At 41.3% G+C, this 20,277-nt stretch overlaps 1 long non-coding RNA gene across 1 annotated transcript; it reads left to right on the top strand.

Moving 5' to 3' along the window:
* The first annotated feature begins 2,009 nt into the window (after window positions 1-2,009).
* On the top strand, window positions 2,010-19,273 carry LOC137856022 (uncharacterized). Its single transcript, XR_011096140.1, has 3 exons — window positions 2,010-2,224; window positions 8,588-13,536; window positions 16,993-19,273. It is a non-coding gene; the product is annotated as an uncharacterized lncRNA (long non-coding RNA).
* The last annotated feature ends 1,004 nt before the right edge of the window (window positions 19,274-20,277 follow it).

The raw sequence follows: 20,277 nt of genomic DNA, 5'->3' as shown, positions 1-20,277 counted from the left end.
AACATCTAACATCTCTATAACATTTAAATATGCTGAAATGTGGAGAAGGAAGGTATGCTTAGTTTTTGCCTTTTCAAACAGGGAAACATGCATTTTTTCTTTGCAAGAGCTTCATTATTTTACTTTAATGTTAAGAGTTTCCACTGGACTCAGGCTTCATCAGAAGATTCTTTTCCATAGGTCTGAACTCTTTCAGGCTCAGTCTGACCTTTTCTGTCTAGAATGATTACCTAGTCAGGAGTGCACAGCAGTGGAGCAAAGATGTTCTCAGCTAAGTGAGTGGACTGTATCATATGGCCTGAGTTTGAATTACATCTTCCAAATGTTTCTGTACCCCTCAAACTAGAAAGGAAAAATCAGATTCAAACTGACAGGCTATAGCATGTGTAGTGACACCATCAGGGGAAGAGAAATGCCTAGCCCCGAGGTTACGCAGTGTCCGAGACAACGTGCAAACATGTTAGAGAAACAGTGCAGCAGGAGGGCAGTGGAGTCACAGCTGCTTTTTCAGGATGTCCTGAGCTAAATCTATAAAGAACAGGAGGATGAGACAATTTCATGTAACTTTGATCAGATCACAATTTAGAGAGATTGTTTGTTTACTCTCACATCACTTTCAGCACTTCTGGAGAACAATCAGAGTTCTCAGCAATGAAAAATGAAGTATGATGGACAGTGAGGGGAACAGTTCAAGATAACTATGGACTCATTCTTGCCAACACTGCAAAATTCAGATCAAAACTGAGGAACTCAGATTCACTAAGATTACAACTCTATCCTTCTTCTCCTTGCCACAAAGTGATGCCTCTGACATTTTTTCAGTGTAGCTTGAGTGTTACAAGTCTTTGTTCCTTCTACAGCTCCTCAGTAATGTACCAGAAATACCACACTTTCCCTGCTTCTTCCAGGCACAAACACATTTTTCAGTTAAAGAACTCAAAGCACAGGAAAAAGATATTTCCGTATTATAGGTGAATAGATTTAATGTTCTACTTGCATTTAAATAAAAAATGTGAATTTCCAAAAAATCACCATATATTGTCTTCTATTTCTATCCCTCCACCTGCCCCTGTGTCCTTGAGGGCAGCAGTATCTCAGTTCACTGATTAGGCCATCACCCTGTCCACAAAATTTAGGTCATCCAACATGGTAAGAACTAAAACTGTTGCTCACTTGACAAGCCACACAACTCAAATATTAATTATTGATAATACCTGGATAGTCACAAGTCATTAGCAAGCCACAGTTTGCAAAAGACATGAACTAAACCACTCATAGAAAACTCATGACCGAGTGGAAGAGCTACATTTGACCCCAAAACAAGTATTTTCTGCTTATTGAGTCATCTTCCTCTATTGGAGACTATTACATCAAATTTTAAATTAATTTATTTCACACTTTTCTCTGAAATATAATCTTGTGCTCTGCTGTATGTTGTTTGTATCTACTGTGGGCTTCCACAGACAACTCTTTGTGGTTTTTGAGATTCACGTCTAGTAAAGCGTTTGGTATTTCAGGAACGGAATACTTATTTTCATGGATTCATTGTATGGTGTAACTACTACAGCATAATTTTGATTTGTTTGCTTCATTTGCTGAGGACTGAAGCCTGTTCCAGAACAATCACTGGGGCAGGCAGGCGGTCGCAGACATTCCTGTCATTCATTATCTGTCACACGAACACGGTAGGAAAAAGGCACTCTGCCGAGGTTCATGCTGAGGCCATTGGTGTGGGCCTCAGATATCATTAAGGTGTTTCATCACAGGCAATGAAAATTTCATAGTGCTCCACTCTTATTTTGTTTGTTTGTTTGATTGTTTTTGTCCTGAGAAAAGATACAACTTTTAGTGTTGGAACATCAAAAAGCTTTAATTTTTAGGGGGTACTGTTTTACTTTTTCTTTGTACAAAGGCAGTGCGTAATAGTGTTCTCTTTAAAAAGTCAAATGTCAATTTTTTAATGCTTCTTCCTCCCAATGTTTTTAGATTGCTTGAAGCCTTCCTCTAAGTATTCCTGTTCCTCTGGAAGCTGGCTGTTTCCCTTGTAAGGGGGAGAAATCGGTGACCCAACCGAAAAAGTCATGAAAAACAGAGAGAAGGTTGCGAACAGCAAAGTATGGCGTAACCTGTGGTTAACTCACTTCCTGCTAGGGTGGGAAGGGTGAGTTTTGATCCCTGCATTTTCTGACACGGAGGAGAACTTGAGTCTGCCTCTGCTTTCTGAGTGAGTACCTGAACTGCTTAGCTACTTTTTCCTGGGTATTTTTACCTTTTTGTTATGCCTGTACATTGTTCAGAAGCTCTATTTTAGAATTAAGGAATATATTTAATGTGAATCAATATTTTTCTGAGGAAAAAGTATTCTCGGAGAGTGTCTGACAAGCTGTGTTTTAGTAACAAGGGCCTACCTGGGAAAAGGGAACTGGGAAGCTGCTGTAGTAGGATCAAAATGGTGCAAACCAGCAGCTCGGGACTTGGCTGTAGACACTATCTTCATCCTCAGGAGGAGCAACATTTGTTTCAGTGGGAGGGGTGGCACGGTTTCCCAAAATGAGGACAGGAGGTTGGGAAGGATCAGTGAGAAGTTTCAGGAGGCCGAGGAGCATTACTGTGTGTGGGAAGGGGCTGTGTCTCTCCCCTTCCCATCTCATCTACCAAGGTAGATGTTGAGTGAAGCAAAACCCCTACTCACCCACTGGGCCATCACCTTGTTCACAAATTTGAGGTCATCCAGCAAAGTAAGAAGTAAAGCTGTTGCTTGCTTGATCAGCCACACAATTCCAGCACTGAGTGTCGGAGGCAGTGCATGACAGGGTACTCATGATCCCATCAAAAGGTCATGCTTTGCCAGGGGTGTGAAATGAGAGCGGCACCTCAGCTCACTCCCCTCTGGAGAGCAAGAGAAAGATTTCAGACTCTGCTACGGTGACAGAGGGGTGTCCTGAGCTTGGGCGGACAGCAGGAGTGTGGCGAGGCCAGGCGTGCAGGATTAGCCACAAACTGATAAAAGAGGGGGTTGGAGCCAGGCATAAAAACGTGGAAGGAGGCAACCCTTTGTTCAGGGCAACCACTTGTGTGTAGCCAAGGTGTTCTGCCCCTCATATTTTAACCTGTTGTAAAAACACAGAATGTGAGCTTTGCCATGAGGGTAACCTCTCTGTTCAAACACAGTAAACTGGAGCTGGATGTAGATGGTTTGTAATACTGCAGTCAGATAGCAGGAAGATCTGAGTTTGCAACGCTTAGTTCTGTGCTAATCCTTGGCCTCCCACATACAGCAAATTAGAAGTAATAAAGTGTTGTGATCAAATAGGCAGGAAGTCAGAGCACTCTTTCTGCAAACATCTTTGATAGTGAGAGAGGATAGGTAACGCCACAAAAATACAAAAACAAAATCAAGAAACTAAAGCTGTCAAAATTTTGGACAACTACATACTTCAAGGGAGCAAGATAATTTTTTTTATTTTTTTTTTTTTGGAGGTGAGCCCAAAACTTTTGCTCTACAGTACCAAGACTCTTCCAGGAACCAAGCGGCTCTGTGTGCCTTTCCCAATACTCGCAGTGTTCCTTCTCTGTGCTCAGTGGGACAAAGTGTATCGCTGCAGTCCTGTCAGAAGCAATATTGTATTTTCTCTCTTCCTGGCACAGCTGTTTGTGAGTTTACTGTAGTAAAAAAATGAGGTACCTAATGCCATTTGAAAAATGCCCAACACACCTAATTGAGCAAAGCCAGATAGAGGAATAGTGATAATAAGCTAAAGTCTAATTTGTTGCACGCCTGAACAGATTTGATAAAAGCCTATCTAGGAGCTAACCAAAGGTTAAAAGTGGTTTGAAATCCCTTCATATGATAAGGTGAGGAGAAGTAGCATAACCTCAGCTGTATTTTATGACCTTGATCACTTTTATGTCAGCCAGTAGTTATATGTCTCCAACTCTATGGTGCAATCAGGCTCTTCAATGCAAAAGTACAAAATTTGCCCCATGATGTTTTGTTCAATAAAGGTTTACTTGCAGGAAGAGATTGTTCTGTTCTTGGTGTGCAGTTTTTGTGTAACAGAGTATCTTGGTTCAATATGGCACATGATATACTTTTCTTCCCTTTGAAAATGATTTGGCTTCTACTCTAAAATTTTCTGTCTGAATACTGACAATAAATGTACAAACTGTATATAGTTCATATTTTATTATGAATGTATAATTACAGGTTCCCATAAAGCAGGTTTATGAAATGGGAACTGCTACTGACTAGTAATGTGAAAGTTGTTGCAATGGCCTATTTCCATCTGTTGCAACATCCTGTAATATTTAATAAGAACACAGCAACTTAAACATTTAATAAAAACAGAGCACGAAAGCATGAAACGAATCAATTTAAGAGTCTATTGATATGGGCAATGATGATTTTCCTCTAACATTTTTCTGTAGCAGTCAAGATATACCATTCACAAAACGACATTGCTGGCAAGTAAGCAAGATGTGTTTAGTATAAGACAAGCAGGTGATGTTATTACTCAAGCAGAGACAAAGAAGAATAAAAATCAAAAATGAAAAGTAAAGATGTAAAGATGCAGGGAATTTAACAGGGTTGTAATCAGAATGTAGTGTCTGTATCCCACTTTTATTTTATTTTATTTTATTTTATTTTATTTTATTTTATTTTATTTTATTTTATTTTATTTTATTTTATTTTATTTTATTTTATTTTATTTTATTTTATAGCTCTAACTCCAGGACTTGTCAGGAACAAAACTTAAACCCAGTTTTGTTCACTTTCTCCCAAGGGGACAGAAGGGGCGTTAGGACGAAAAGCCATGGGCAGAGTCCTGGGGGCTTGTACTCACTGCACCTCCTGGCAAACAGGACTGGGGGTCGTGTTGGAGGCTCTTCCACTTCACCCCCTTTCTGACTCACAGCAGGAATTTACTATGACAGCAGTGCTCATTATAGTGTTACGGAGATCTGGTAGAGAGAAAACACGCTATAAAACCATGTCTGTTTTGCATCCAGATCAGCCTCTTGCCATAATTAACTGCCAAGTTTTCCCATGCCTGTTCTCACACTGCTCGTGTTTGTCCAGATCAGCAAAGAGCTGATCCTTGTCGCTACAAGCATGCAGACAATAATCAATAGCTATGTGGCCTCTGATTTAGAAGTCCTTAGAACAGTAATGTTTTTGGAAAAAAACTCATGCAATGCTTAAAGATAAGACAGGTAGGTGCCACAGGTAGGCTTTGTTGAGTTCAGGAACGTTGTTAAATCTCTTTGACCTTTCCAAACCTAATTAAAGATTTAGTATGGCACACAGATATACATTGCTCTGACCCGTTTCTCCAGATGGACAGACTTCTACTGGTGTAAGCTGAGTGATTTGGGGGGAGCACAGCGTGTCCTGCAGGACTGGGGACTGCACTGAATATGTGCATAGCAAACAGTATGCACACAGGCCCACTTGTAACAGCAGCAGATGTTGACTTGTGCCAGCTTCGTATTTGCATAAGTGGCTGAAAGAGATGTGCTTGCAAGTATATGGATTTATTCTCCGTAACACTCTGTAAAAGGCCTAAATGTAAAGGAACATTATGTGGTTGAAATACTAAAGAGTTCATGTGCAATCATAAATCTGCTCTTACATGACCATACATCTGTACTGCTGTTTCCCCAAAGCCCCTGCCAAAACCTCAGCTCAAATGAAAAAAAAGAAGTCCTGCAACTTGCTGAAGCCAGTGGGAATTGAAGTAATTCTGCAGCTTACTACATACACCACATGAGGAAAGTGTGTGATAGATTCTTCAAAGCTACAGGAAAAGAAAGTGTAAATTTGAATAGGAGACCATATCATGGTACAACATTAATATTTGGTGTAAACAAGCTGAAAGATAGGTGTTTTTTTTTTGTTTGTTTTGTTTTTTTGTTTTTTGTTTTTTTTTTTATGTGATTTCCTAAGTTTCTCTGCAGGAAAAGAGCAAATCAAGAGACATGCTGTGCTTGCTGTTTTCCAGTCAAAGTGCCTAGACAGCACCAGAAATGGGGAAGTGAAATTACTTGGGGTAGATGGATTATTCATTAAAAATATTATAGAGAGCAGCCAAAGTGCCTCAGATTGCTGTCATCCACTTAGACCCCTGGCTGCTGCTGGGCCTACCTGAGGTCTATTTTGAGGGTTCAGGCAGAATCTATGTGGTGGCACAGGCCTCATACGAGTGCTTTTTATGGGGATGCATTTCATCCCAGTTGCATAACTGTCAACAGCTGCAGTCCATAATAAACGCGGTATATGACAGTTGTTAAGTGGACCTCTCATTTACTGCATGTATGTAGAAAGCACTGGAACTGCGCAGCAGCAAGTAACTGTGTAATGCTTCAGTCACGGTAGTTTTCTGAGTGAGGTGAAAATGTTTTTCACGTCGAGGCAGCAAATATATGCTGACAGGAATTCAGTTTAAACATGAGATGCCATTGGTAAGAGGCCACAGACACAAACACAAGCTCGCACCAAGTTGTGATCTAGCTTTTTGGAATTTGTGACCTTCAGCTCCAGAAACATGGGCTTGGTAAGATAAGAAGAGCAGCTCTCCTAGCTCACCCGTAGATAGGGAACTGATAAACACTGAAGTGGTTTGACATTCCTCTCTGCAGAGCGCAGGGCTCCGCGTACAGATGATATAATTACAGCCCAACTTCTTGTGACCGTAGTTTTCATGCCCCACCGTCAGCCAAAGCAGACCTCCCACATCAGGAAAGCCCATATGTCATAGGAATCAGCAAAACAGCTTTAGCAAAACAACTCTGTTTAGGAGGTCAGCAACTTTCCGAGTGATCAAGTAAGGCAGATACCACTTGGCTTTATAAGCCCGTATGGAGCACCACTGAGCGTGTGTGAGTATATCAATAATGTTCCCGTAATCTTCAAATGCATTGCAGAAGGAGCTTTGCCCTGAATAATCTCCTGTGCTTAAAAGCATTTGCAGTATCCACAGATATAATGAGCTTAGAAGACTGAAATAATCAATACTCTTTGTTTATACTTTTCTCATACACTAAAACAATTAATAAATATTTGCAAAGCCTTTGTGGGAACATTGCCACAGTTGTCAAGACTCACTACTGCTGATGCAGACATGCTTTGTGCATTGCTCTGCATTGCTTTTTTTTTTTCTTTTTTTTAATGTGTAGATCTCTCTGCACAGAAGAGAGGTGGTGGTAACTACACAGCCTCTCTGCTTGTGCAGTGGTAATAGAGGTCATGCTACATTTGCAGCCAAATTTCAGGACTCCTCCCTCTGTCCCACTGATTTCCCTGCACCCTGGGGTCTACTGTGATGTAGAGAACCTAGGAGGCAAGTTGATGAAAGAAGAGGCTGGCAACCTTCTCCTGAGGCTATGGGGAGCTGGAGGTGCTCCAGCACAAGCTTGTGCCACGGCTTTCACCATGAGACCAAGATCACCAGGTCGGATCCATCAGGCCCAATGCAAATGGGAAGCAAAGGAAGACAGTCCCAAATGCAGTCCCTGAATCGAGCTGATCCCATTTATCATGAAGCTTAGCCATACCACAAGAGCTTTTGATTTAGTATTGCGACAGATTCAGGTATCTGTCATCACTAAGCTTCCCAAACAGTAAGGCAACCCTGAAGTGCTGCTCAAGATTATCTCATGAGCTATAATTTTTCTGTAAAGCCAGCAATAAGCTGTATCATATGTCATATAATTGGTAGTTCTACAATTACATGTTATAGAATATTTATGTATTGAGCCTCATACCAACTTTGATCTGAATCATCTCCTCTTTTCCTTTCCTTTCAAGAAAGAATATCTTTCCTTTACACAAATGAACTCTGTATCGACAGTGGACAATAACACTATCTGTATATCAAAAATTATCACTATCATACACTGTTCCATCAGCTGAAGGCTTAAAAACAACCTTGTTGCACTAATTACAGAGATTTCAGTGTGCACATTGGCAATGCATTTACACACAGCGGAATCCCCTGTGGACAGAGGGTTTCACAAGCGAAGTCTCAAATTTGGGGAAAACGCCTGAAGAAGAACGTCTTTTTGAGGAATCAGACAGTTCAAGCTGTAAATCCATCCTCTGAGCTCGAGTGATGAACACGAGCAGGAAAACAGGGCACACCCAATGGCCAATATTTCCAGGGCAAAAGGAGGATGCAGTTGCACCTTCCCCTGGCTCTAGCTGCTACCTCCTCTGGCAAGAGGGAAGAAGCAGGGCAAGGCACACCGACCTACCTTCCACTAGAGGAGCTACCTCCACCCAAAGGCTAGATTTTACCTGGTGTTGCACTGATGCAATTGCAGTGAAGTCAATTTGGACTCATTATCTTGACTTGCTATTTAGACCACTGTAATTTGTTGCTATTTGAACTACAGCAATGCCCCAGTTAGGGATGTGAAGAGGCTTCTAGGCATGGCAATAATGTTGTAACACCTGGTGCACCAAAGTAGCATTTGGCTCTTGTTGTGCAAATTACAGTAAGAACTGAGCAGTACGAAAAACACTGTAATTGTATTCAGCTTGCTAAAGGCGCAGTTGTGTATATATCTGGTGTTTTCTGTTTTCCAGCTCCTATTACACAGCTTGGTCACATCCCGAATGTGTGTGAGGACACAAGGCTGTGTTGTGCATGAAGAGAAATCCACCTGAGCTGCACAGGAGTCACATTATGCTCCTGCAGGTCTCCTGCCTGGGAGACTGCGGATGAGACATTCCTACAAGAGCACCTGCCTTGAACACAGCTATAGCACCGAGCGCCGTATCCATGAAATGTACATATTGCACTCTGATGAGGTGGATTTGCTCCCTTTTTTTTTTTTTTTTTTTTTTTTTCTTATTCAAGTCAACTGTTCTTTTATATGGAAGAAATCAGGAATAGGCTTTTTGTAATTTATTTAAAATAGCAAAAGTCCAACCTAATATGAATTTTCCAATGATAACCACTCCATGTCATTAATGAATAAGTACTTCTATACCATTTTGGAGAACTGCCACCATTAAGAAGTCTGCTTTTTCAGAAGGAGAACTGTTCACTAGGAAAGGAAAGGTCAAAGGCAATTATTTTGTCTAAATCATCATGACTATTTCTTTTGATAAGCTCTCTAACAATTCCTGGCATGGCCCTTAAACTGACTGAAAATCTAGCTTGAATAGCCTTATCATTGAATGTTTGTAGTGTCATTTTCTATCCTGAGTTTTCATTTTAGGCCAGTATTGGAAATGAAAAAATAATGCTGTCTTGTTTCGTCCTGAAATGTACCAGGCCGTACCTAATGGCTTCCCAGTTCCTTTCTTCATTTATTACAGCCCAGAGAATGCACTGTAAGAATTTATTCAATGGGAGAGGGAGACATTTTTTCAGGCCCTTCTAAGATATCCCTGCTTAGTACTACGATGTAGCATAATTAGCAGGCGGTTCTGATAGAAGATCATTAGAGAATATCCCATACCCTCCTAGCAAGAGTGCATTGAGGGATTTAGTTAATTTTATTTATTTAAAACACACATCTAACGAAGTAGCATTTCCTTCTAAAACCCTACCTGACTTATCTACTACTTCTATTACTTACTTCTGATTTCAAAAATTGCATAGTGGTGAGCTTTGTATGAGCACTTTAGGTGCATTCTCCCCTTACAGATTTACTGAAGTACAAGAGACTTGTGCATCAGACAAAACCTGGAGCAGTAGCTTGCCATCACCTGTGGCATCTCCTTAGGATACAACAAACTCTTTGACTCCTTGTTCTTGAGAAGGGGTGGGAAGAGGCAGTACAGATTCTGCTGCAGGAAGAGCAGCAAAGGAACAAATTAGTTTGCCATTTTGCTTCCCACTTTTGGTCGGAGAGCCAGGTGCCTGTGAAGGGTGAGGTGGAGGCCCTGGGAGGGGACAGGGCAGTGCCATGGTGAAGCCATCAGCTGCTGAGGATGTTTCAGCCTTTTTTCCATTCAGGTGCCTGGGTAGCCTACAGGTTTTACGTACATTTAGTTCCATCCTGGTGTTGGATTCTCTAGGACTAGTAAAGCCTAATCAGATATACCTAACAAGAGTAATAATAATAACAGCAGTAATAGAAACTCGTTCATAAACAGACCTGTGAAATTACTTGAAGTAAGCTAGAGCTGTATAGGACAGAACAAAACCAAGGACAGAATAAAAATAGGACAGAATAAAAAGGACAGAATAAAAAGCAGATGGGCATGTGGTTAACAGAGAGGAATATATTTTTTGATATGGGAAGGCAGACGATATATTTTTGATCAACCATGTCTTCACTGCCAATATAAACTACAGTTAGGGTGTAAATGTGTTAGGAGGTAATGTGTTTATGTGAAACCATATTTTGCTTAGGTAATTCTCACAAACTAAATATATTGACCACCGATAATCCTTTGCAGTTTCTTCTACACATCTACTGTTATTGTCTATAAGAAATGTTTGCGATAATTTGTTCGATGGTTTTAATTTATATTAAGGAAACCATAAACCATGTCATAGGTTTCTGCCTAGATCCGAGTTCACATGCATATGGAAGGAATGACTTTTTAGGGTGGGATTACTTTCCTTTTCTTTCCCTGCACATGTAAGCCTGCCTGGTTCCAGTAATTATCATGGAGCTGAAAAACAGTCTTTGTTGCCTAATCTCACACTGACTGTGTCTTTACACAGCTCGTGCTTCCAGGGACATGTCAACATGAGAACGTCTGAGACTGCCAGCTTCTGCTTTTCTTTAAAAAGGTCTGAGATTTCCCGGTTGCAGACAAAGATTTGGAAAGATGAATACTAAAGCCCATATGGATCTATAATTTATTGTTCAATCAATCTCAAGATTTTGGAATAACTCAAGTTATCAAAATTATTTTCCCACACATTTATTTGTCTTCTTTTTCACAACAGGGAGGGAAGGAAGAAAGAGAGGAATCCACAGACTGAACTTTTTATTTCTGTGTGAGCTGTGCAAGGGAAAGGCTGGTTACTTAGATTCCTTCCTCCTCATTACCCTGACACACATAAGGGCCACGCTCAGTTTGGCTCCCGGGCAGAACCAATCATGGTAGCAATTTACTGAAAAACATGATGAAATAAGATCCTTAAAGCTGACAATGCCTGATGTTCGGAATTAATTAAAATACACTTTTGTTCATGAAATAGTATGAACTGGAATGCTCTCCCTTCCTCAGAAATACACAAATATTAGGAGCAGCTTCCTGTCAGCCAGAGCAAAAGGTACTTCATGCCTTTGGACCTCAGTTCCAGGCACCAGCACCTTCCAGTTTCTACTTTTTTTTTTTTTTTTTGGCCCACTTTACATTGGCTCTTTATTGCTCAAATTAATCTGCTGGCTGGATTAAATTCTTGTTTTTAAATTTGAGAGGAAAACGGACAAAGAGAAATCCAAGAAGAAATTGAGCAAAGCATGACACGGAGGTGAAATCTTGTTTTCCACATATGGGGCCAAATGTGAAGTCAGTGGAGTAACTTTGAACTTACAGCAGTGGAGCTGAAAGCAGGATTTGGCCCCTGAAGTCGTGGATTACCAGATTTGGAGCCGAATGTCTGTAGTCCCATTTCAGTTTGGCTCTGAGAAAATATGAGTTCTGGACATGGTCCCAACAAGACGGGAATTATTTCAAACAATAATCTTTTTGTTTGCATAGCATAGGGTTTCACTTAGTTATAAATACATCTTTTAAATTAAATTTCCCTTGAAAAACAATGATTTAAGGAACAAAGTGGTTTGTTAAACTCCGGGTATTTTCAGTGAAATCTAGAACTTGGGGTGGGGGCTATTGGAAGTCCAAACCACCATTTAGTTTTGCCATGACCACAAGAATAGGATGTTCAATCACAAGCAGAAAGTAAGCTGGCCTCACAGTTGCCTTTGCTTTTCCTGTAACAAGACAAAAAAAATCACAGGCAGCAATGGCACAGATTTGTTTTTCTCTCTCCCTCTCTTCACTCAGAGAGGACAGGCAAACCATGGCCTTCAAAACACTTCATCTGTGGACCACACACAGAGCCTGAGGTTAACGCTATTATTGCTCCTTTGTCAGGCCTTTTTTGTCAGCTCTGCCAGATGAATTGTTCATTTCTTTATTAAATAAGATTCTTTTCCAGTAGCTGTCTCCCTTAACCTCAAAATAAACCCTTTCCCTAGAAGGGGAAGATCAGCTGCGCACAGTTGTCCCCATGGAAAAATGGCAGGGTAAACATTTCACCAAGGGACATTGTAGAGGGCTCCCCGAACCCCTTACATTAAAGTTCAAACAAACAAAAACTAAATGTATTTTTCCTCTCACTTTGGGGCTAAAGAGTCAGCATATGGTATTTATGCTGGACTCTGATTAACTCATTTCAGAGAAAACTGACCTTCAAAAAGTAGAACAAAATAAGGGCTATTTATTATTATTATTATTATCATTATTGTTATTATTATTACTATTTTTACAAAATGTTAAATTTTTCTTAAATGGACAGCTATCTATGAAACAGAAAAAAAAAAAAACAAAAAAAAAACAAAAAAAAACCTCTTTCTAGAAATCCTTTTTGCTTTCTGGTGTTTTTCAACAAATGAGCAGCAACATCAGGGCTGTTACCTCAAAGGAAGATCCCTGCCCTGTGTGTTTGGAGCAGCTGTAACTTAAAGTATCAGCATTTCAAAGACTTCAGAAGGTTCCCCAAGACTTTCAGACTACCATTACTTCTCCTTGTTCGTTTTTCAGTTCACTACTCTTATATTTGTACTGACCCTCTTCATTGCCCTAGGGCTATGAAAATAATTTCTGGATCCAGGGGTCCGACTTTCTCTTTTTTATTCTCTGTAGGATAAATTTCCTTCTGGTGCAGCCTTTTTTTTTACCCCTCCCTTTGTCTTCCTGTTTTCTCTCGCCAGTTCTCTTCCTTGCATATTAACCCCTCACTTGTTCATATGCCCTATTACACATTTTATTTCACCTTCAGGCTCCACTCTTTGCCCTCTTCACAGAATTATGGGTTGGTTGAGGTGGAAAGGGACCTCTGGAGGCCACCTGGTCCAGTTCCCTGCTCCAGCAGGACCACCTACAGCAGGTTGTCCAGGACCATGTTCTGGCAGCTTTGGAAGATCATCAGAAACACAGCCAGCCCTGGCACTGAGAGGAAAGTCCCACTCCAGAATGGGGTGGTAAGACTTGGTGTGAACCTTGGGGCCGATGCATCCCAGGTGCCACCTTATCTGTCTCCGCACCTGGTCCAGAACCACTCTTGATCTGACCAGATTGGGATCTGATTTCCTCTTTGGTTGACTGGCAGGTGCAAGGTAATCTTTCCTTTCAGACGCACTCAACAATGTGGGAAATATTTTAATTTCCACCATCTGGGTTTTGTACTACATGAGAAAGAGGATTTCCTATTTTTCAGTGGGTATGCCATCTGGATGAACGGTGTCTTCCCAAGGGAGGCTATTTTTGCAGGATTTTTCCCACCAGGAAAGGCCAGCCAGCACACCAAGTTGGAAACACTTCGATCAAATCCAAACTAGGTCTGTTTCATTACTTATTGTGGTTAATTATGCGGTGCTTTGTCTGCTTCGTGCTGGGAAGAGAGGAAGCAAGGAGAATTGTGAACTGAGCCTGCTGGCGTTGCAGCAGGAATGCCCCAGGAAGAGCCACCCCTCTGGTCCAAGTTCTCCTCCTCTACCCCTCCTCATGCTGTCTGTGCTCCTCGCAGAACAAGAGCGGGTCTCAGTCATGCTGATTTGGGGTGCAGAGAGGGAGACCCAGCATCAGGGCAAAGATGACTTCCTAGAATGACCCATGAGGAAATGGGAGGGGAAGTTCACATTTTTGTTTCTTCCGTGGAATAGGCAGATATACACAGAGCCTACAGAGACAGAGAGATGTTTCTTTGCACATCTTAAACTGCAGTCAAAAGAGATTTCTGGGTCCCTTGCCCCAAGCATAGGTGGAAATTTCCATCCAGCCTATGCAATTGGTATCAGGGTAAGTTATGAGGTGGAGCAATTCCTTGCAAGGTTCCCAGTGAGGTTACTGGGGACCAGTATACCTGGGACAGGTGTTCCAGGGCCACAGAAAGTCTCATGGAGATTCCTCCCTCTGTTGAGAGTCACAGAAACCTACCGCCCCATTCCTTCAGCCTACTCAGTAGCACCAACACAGTGTTTTAGAAGGGACACATTTTATCTGGAAGTTCAGACGTCACTCTGGTGTGCCAAAGGTGAGCCCTAAATATTTCTGCCTTAATATTTGATAATGCCAAGGTGTATTTTAATATATGACCTGCTGAAAGTCCCACGTGGCTCTCAGTAAGGAAAAGCTTATGATCTGTAACTGCCATCGTGGGCCATTTCAGGAATTCAGTTCTCTATTAGATAGTTTTCAATTTTTATTAAAAGCTGTAAGACTTTCTATAATGTTTTTATTTCAGATCTGCCATCTTGCAGGCTCATATTCTGAGCCACTGAGACACAATCAGCAAAATATAAAACTATATAAAGTCTATTATAAACTGTAAAACAAAGATTCAAGATGACAGAACATATTCTCTCTTCTGAAGCCACAATAGGAGATGTATAAACAAACCTGATTTCTCTGGCATTGCCATGGCTAGGATTTTATGGATCTTTTCATTCCTCTCATCAATGCTTTGCTTAACGCTGACTTTTCTTTCCTGGATCTAGTATCCAGAGTTTTCCTGAAAGATATCTTTCTGATGTGAATATAAATTTTCAACAAGTTTGCTTTTTATTATCCTCATATTTCTAGATTTCATTGTGTTGCCTAATAGATCTGTAGTTTTTACACCTGAAAATGTTCTCTTATTGCTGCTTGCACAAACATTTTATTGCCAAGAATAGTTTCTCTAAAGGAAGAACAGTTTCTAAAGTTGGATCAATAGTACGGCTATGTAATCCAGAAAAGAAAAATAGCTCTTCCATCATCCTGTTGATTTTTTTAAGCAGAAATGTAGAACCTCATTTTCATATTTTGACTCCTCTAAAGCATTTTAGTCTATCCTTTTCATGAGAGAGAGACCTTATTTTGGTTACAAAACTCAGGAATTTCATTAAGTCTCTTTGAACGATAAAGGATAGCTTGGCTAGTACACAGTACGTCCTTATTTCATTCCTAATCTCCTTATGTAACAGACCCTGCGACTCACATGCTTTTTCAAGTTTCAGAAGCCCTTCATGTTTCTTCCATGGGGTGAACAAAACAACGTTAGCATCTTTATAGCAAATCCTGTTTAAATATGGCTGTTGAGAGGTAGGCAGGAAGGTACACTGTGCTTTTATGTGCCCTATAGTTGCTGTGTGCAACATTTAATTATGAATAGGAGAAGAACTTGAAGAAAGTAGGCACAAACCCTGTCCAGTCCCACTGGGAATCAGGCCACTCTGATACTCACTGTATTCACTCAGTAGTTTTTGCTAGAAAACCTGTGACATTAAGCAGAGACAGATTTCTGATGCCTGTGAGTAACAGTCAACATTTCAGACATATAAGGTTCAAGGTATATACAATTCCAGATGTGGTCTATGTTTAAATAGGAAACCCTAATACAATGTACACATACCACAGCCGTTAGGAGCTAGCACCTATATTTTGCCCTGGTGAGTGTGGCAGTGCACTGTTTTTATATCAAATTTCCAGGAAAAAAAAAAAAGACCAGACAAATTTTTGTCTGTTAAAGTTTCCCAAGAGGATGGTCAAATCAGCCAGTGATCACAGCGAGAGGAGAAGAATAGTTCAAGCAGTGTCCAGCAGAAGAGCACCTAAAGGAATCACTCCTTTCCTTCGGTGGAGTTCATATTGCCAGATTTACCCACTCTTTACATTTTCATTCCATATCCTAGGGAGTTTCCCAGACTACGCAGCATACAGAATTTTCCCCACAGCAGAGCAAAGAATTAAATCATTTATGTAATGATATAAAAACCCCAGAGATCAGGTGTGAAATGAACAATGCCGGCTCTGGGTCAGCCATTTCTTAGCTCAAAGTTGAAAGTTGAAAAGACAAGATGTTGAGGATGTCAGCTTTGGCTGACTTTTTCTAGAATCAGCTGAAATATTTGGTTTCTGGGCAAAACAGGGCTGAGGCATTGTCAGAAGTGAGCACAGAGACAAACCCAAGCAAACTCAGCAGCAAAGCAAGCCCTGTACTGTTTGTCTCCAAACACTTTCCATTAAATTAGCGTTGGACCTCACCATGGCTAAATGAGAAGGTGCTGGAGCAGGCAGAAAATAGTAAAGGAAGAGAAAGAGAATGGTTTGGAGATTGAGGAACATAGGAGAGTTTCAAAACAGGGATAATGCAGACGCAGCAGCAGACGAGACATTAAGGGAAGGGGCATAACCTAGGGTGTCCTAAGGCAAGAAATTGTGCAAATGTTGTAGTGGTCCAATTCCTCACCAAACACTTTGTGCCACAATCGAAGGTTTTCCAAGTGCTTAAAGACTACTTTGGAGACTTCAGTGGGAGATTTGGAGACACTGCAGAGATGTCCTTTTGGCCATCTCAGAAGAACTGTTCATACATGGGAGGTTGAAAGAGAGAGCATGAACATGCAGCCCAGACACCTACCTCTTGAGGGAGGGAGGAAGGAAGCCTGGGGGTTGTGAGTCCACCGTTAGCATCACCTGATGTACTCTACACCCCATTGATCGCACGGCCTGCTTGTGGCTGCTCAGCCCCCAGCTCCCTTGTGAGCCCCGGGTCTGGGGGAAGGAAGTGGTATGTTCTCGGCTGAGAAGGAAGCCTGGGAAAGCAGCAGGCACAGAGGATACACCAGAGAGGCTGTCGTTAATAGCTCTTGGCAAACAAAACACTGGTCTCTTCTGGTCTTGTGCAGCTGGCTGTCTAGGTGTCTGGAAATAGGCTGAAAGAAAAGAGTTGCTCTCCCTGAGGAGGTACACACAGTGGGGCTGTAGTAAGTGCATGATTTCCTTGATACTGAAGGCATATCATTTCTGTTCAGCAGAGGGAACTGCACGCAAGAGACAATGAAGTGACCAAGAGAACTCCAAACGTCATCAGGAGACATGCTCAAGTGCATGCTGCGAAATCACAGCTGTTCATCGTGTCACTGGAAAGTGCAGGAGGTGCAGCTGATGGGATGTTTAACCGGCAGGTCTGAAGGAAGCTGTGCTGTCTGTGGAGAACACCGGCAGATGAAAATGGAAAGCATCTCACTGCATGCATCAGAGGCCCCCACTGCCAGCAGCTGACCACGGTGTAGGCAACACCTGGTGACAGCAAGGGGGCAAGTTACAGGATTAAAGAGGCACAGGTTTCTGTCTATCAGTCACTGGCACAGCCCAACAAAACTTGGAGCCAATAAAAACAGATGGCAAGGAACCATCACTGAATGTGGTAAAAACAAAAGCCAAACTATTTATTCTAACTAAAAGTAGGTGAGCAAAAAGCCACTCTTAGGAGCAGACTCAGCCAGCTCGGAATCCCATCGAAGCAGCCAAGGAGGACATTCCAGAGAAACTGGGGAAAAACTGGGAACAGCATGTTCAGCTACTTTCCCTGATGAAAATTTCCCTGAGTTAAAATAAAAACATGACATCCCAAAATGTCTGACCAAAAGGCTTGCTTTTCCCACAGGGCTTTGTAAATGCGAATTGCGAGAAGTTAGTGTTGTTGAAAGGAAGAGAACTGAATAATCTGAAACGTGGTGCTGGCAGATATCCTTGTGTGACTGCTGGGCAGGGAAGGAGAGCAGCAATGTTAGGAACACTGCTAGGGAAAGCCAGGGATGTAGCTGTGGGAAGCTGATCACAGCAAGGTATGAGACAACCAGTAGAGAGGTGAAAGCAATTAACTCGGTAAGTGTTATCAGAAATATTTGGGCAGCTCGCATAGCAAAGTACTCCTGAAAGAGCATAGGGAATGTCTGAGTGGCATGAAAGGAAAACCAATCCACTAGGAAAACGTGAGTGTAAAGAATACAATGCAGTTATTGCAGTTATTAGAGAGGATCTTTTATCAGATCATGATATTTTATCAGCAGATTCATCCACAGTTGACACATAGACACCACACGCTGTCAAATTTACATTGCGTGCTAAATTAATTTTTATATATATTTTTTTCATTCAGTAGGCAGTTAACCTAACCACACTTGCCTAACAATATATTAGCTTTTATTTATTTCATTTCTTATATTTTCATTTCAGTAGCATTTTGTGTAAGTAAATCCTGGAGTCCAATAACTGCTAGCTATCTCCGAATGCATGTATCTGTGTAAAAGAACTGAATCTATGTGAGCCTGAATATCCTTAATGGATAAAAGTTCTTGGCAACCATGAAGCAAAGGGAAACGTACTGGCTATAAAAATTGATGAAGCGAGCATTTTTGAATTTCTCACTTCTTAGAGATCTTTTCCAAAGAACTAAGCATATCTTTTCCAACCAGTGGAATGTGGCTGAAAATGCAGTGTTGCAATAAGTGTCTATCTAGTCCAGGACAACAGGTTATGTTTTCAGACATACTAGCAAAAACTTCATTTATTTAACCCATTTTTAAATACTATTTAGCCTTCTGCATGAACAATGACAGGAAAAAAAAAAATGAGGCCTATGAATAGCTAACAGATTTTTCCTAAGCCCTAACTGTAAAGGGAACTGAATTTCATTTAAAGTACATTCAAACAGGTACTGATGCATTAAGAAAAAGATCTTTCTGTCTTTAAATCATTCACAGCTGGCACTGTCCCATCAGTGATGAATTATACGACATTTGATGATACCGTGCTTGATGCTACACAAATGCCCAAATGGGGAAAATGCAATTTTATCCCATGGAGTTTCTCATCTAAAAGACAAAGCAGACAAGCCAGAATACAAGGACTAAATTCCAAAACTTATGTTTGGTTGTGTGCCTCCCTCCACTCTTTCTTTGTCTTGATGGTGGTCTACAAGTGTCCCAGCCCATATCTCACAGTGATGCTCACACAGCGGTGGTTGACTCCTCCCCTGCTGGCAGGAAATTAACCTCCAAGGGCTTCTACTTTGAACCTTGCAGAACTGGCTTTGTCGTTATGAATAGATGAGCTTACTGGAAGGCAAAATCCTAAATTAAATAAAAACTTGTGCTTGTCATTAAGAAATCTTCATATAACTTTTGCAGCACAGAAACATAATCACCGTATCAACCACATCTGGAAGGTGCTTCGGTTTATTCAGGAGGAGACACTGGAATGTGAACGCGGGCTAGGCTGGGCCATAATAAACTTTAAGAATGCAAATCAGGCGGATTGCAAATCTGTTATCACATATTTTTTTCCAGAAACAAGATGAGAACATTTAAAAAAGAAAAGCCAAACCCTTAGGGTCAATTAATGCTGTTACACTATGGTTGAATTTGACTCAAAGATCAGAGTGCATCATTTACAGTAAATGAGCTTTTGTTTCTGCACTTAGATGTTGATCACTATTCTGCTTTTGATGCAGTCTTTATCAGCAGTTTCTTTTCCTAATTCTTTATTTTCTGCACTGCATTCCACTAGAAGAATTTTTCTTCCAAAAAATTGTGTTTTCTCTGAACCCAACAAAGGTTGGAAAGAAACAAATAGCGGGCTGTTTTCCTGATGCGGATGCTGGGACAGTGTCTAGAAATGGAGGCTCTTAGGCAAAACCTTATTGCATTCCTATGCATAACCGCTGGTTTGCACTAGTTCAGCTCTATGGCTCCTTCAGCAGGACCCTTCCCTCTGGCCCTTCCAGCAGCCAAATACGCTTTCAGCAAATGTGAACTGAAGTTTGTGCTTTCCCAGGATGCAGAGGGTAGCTGTCCTCCCAAAACTCATCTCTGGAGCTACTAGGCAGGTGGGAATGAGCCATTTGGTTATCTTTTGATAATTGTATCATGATTACATTGTTCTATCCTGTTTTCTGTTCTTGGTGGGTATGCTGAGGAGTTCGAAAGATAAAGTCCCCCATGGACCTGTGAGACAGAGGAAGATCTCAATGATCCTTCCATTGACATTTTAGGGCCCTTCCCAGGTCTCTGATCCTGCCTCTCCTCATCAACTTTGGACATTCCCCTCAGTATTACCTCTGCCAGAGCAGGGATCCTAAGAACCATGCGCCCAGCCTGAGGCTCACCTACAGCCCACTTCAGCTTCTCATCCAACAGCAGCACTGTAAATAAGAACAGCCCCGGAAAGATGTAAGATCTCCAAAACATTTATTTGCATATTTGAGAGTCCCAAATCACCAGGGCACTGTGCAGATTCAAAAAAACACTTTCTAC

Source organism: Anas acuta, chromosome 4 (assembly GCF_963932015.1).
Source record: "Anas acuta chromosome 4, bAnaAcu1.1, whole genome shotgun sequence".
In the NCBI taxonomy this organism is placed as follows: domain Eukaryota; kingdom Metazoa; phylum Chordata; class Aves; order Anseriformes; family Anatidae; genus Anas; species Anas acuta.
This window is presented reverse-complemented; position numbering and strand designations above follow the sequence as displayed.